The 1607-nt window shown below is 39.6% G+C and overlaps 1 protein-coding gene across 2 annotated transcripts in view; it reads right to left on the reverse strand.

Moving 5' to 3' along the window:
• Window positions 1-853, reverse strand: part of LOC106873782 (uncharacterized) — a 92897-nt gene extending 92044 nt beyond the window's left edge. The window contains exon 1 of one of the 2 annotated variants that reach the window (XR_001409914.2): window positions 218-851. The gene's annotated coding sequence lies outside the window, so the exon portion shown is untranslated. Of the gene's footprint in view, window positions 1-217 lie in introns of both variants that reach the window. The other variant, XM_014921291.2, reaches the window with a different exon arrangement.
• Window positions 854-1607: the final 754 nt, after the last annotated feature.

Raw genomic sequence — 1607 nt, forward strand, 5'->3', positions numbered from 1 at the left:
TATATATATATATATATATATATATTTATGGGGGTGGGGTGTTCAGTTTTGTGAGAAATGTTTTCATAATTTTGTTCGGAAGTTAGTGGCTTTCCACATGCTCATCATTGGCCCTCCAAGTCCTGAGCACACGTAGATAAAATAATAATAATAATAATAATAATAATAATAGAAACAAAAGCAATAATAATAACAAAATATATATAAAAACACTCACCTCTGTTGATGTGGTTGTCGAAATTATCTCGGAATGGATGAGAAAGTCACTTGTCCAGACAAAGTAGAATGTGATGACCGCAGTTATAGCGGTTGTGAAGAGTGGTGGTGGATGTGGAGTTAATTACTGGTCAAAGTTAGCACCGGAGATGATTATTTCTTCAGAGATCGAACTCCAGATAAATTGATTATTGCAGCTGGTTGTGATGGTTATGATTATGACGACGGCGATGGCGTTCGCGTATTTATTAGTGGTGGTGATGGAGGTGTTTAGGTTGATGGTGGTGGTGGTGGTGATAAACTTCCGCCCTCTCGCGTATCACAAATGAACACTTTTTTCTTCTTTATTTTGACTTCAGTAAATATTAAAAATAAGTAACGGTGTATATAATATACAATATATGTATACAAATTTCAATAAAATCAGTGAAATTCAAAGAGACAGACGTTAATATTTTAGTCGTCTGCTATAAAGGCGGTGTTGGCAACAATATCGGCAGCATGTAGCGGCGGATGAATACAGAGTTAAAGTGTTGTTTGAAGCTCAAAGTTTTCGAGCTACGGGTTTATTTTGTCTCGTCGCAATTTATTTTATATAATGACCAGTCTCTTCTGTTCGCTGGGTACTTTCACCTACTTTTATACAGGAGGGCCAGCCTACCATATCAGCCTATTATGTACTACATATGATATCATATCACACCTCCACCACAATTACCGCCATAAATCATAATGGCAACCACCACCGTCATCTCCACCACCAGCACCACTGCACCTCCTCCTCACCGACACCACCAGCGCAGCCACCACTGCCATAGTCATCGCCAACACAACCAACACCACTATTACTACTTCAAGAAGGACACCCACCACTATCTACTCATCTACACACCCACCACTATCTACTCATCTACACACCCACCATTGTCAGCACCACAGAACACAACAATAATTACCCCTCCCATCCATCAGAAACATCGCCACTACCAGCAACATCAACAACACTAACACGGCCACTTTTATTAACAGCCTGCCCTCAACAAATACAGTACCATAACAACAATAACAGTAATTATAAACAACACTACAATAATCATCAATTAGACCATCAACTGCCACAGCTGCAAACAAACACTACTCCTATTTGTAATACTAGTAATATTAGTAATAATCCTTTTTACTATAAGCACAAGGTCTGGATTTTGCGGGGAGATCACATCGGCCCTAGTATTCAACTGGTACTTAATTTATCAACCCCAAAAGAATGAAAGGCAAAGTTGACCTCGGCGAAATTTGAACTCAGAACGTAGCGGCAGACGAAATATCTCTAAGTATTTCGCCCGGCGTGCTAACCATTCTGCCAGCTCGTCACCTTCGCCGCCTTAATAATA

The sequence above is a fragment of the Octopus bimaculoides genome, chromosome 5 (assembly GCF_001194135.2).
Source record: "Octopus bimaculoides isolate UCB-OBI-ISO-001 chromosome 5, ASM119413v2, whole genome shotgun sequence".
NCBI lineage: Eukaryota > Metazoa > Mollusca > Cephalopoda > Octopoda > Octopodidae > Octopus > Octopus bimaculoides.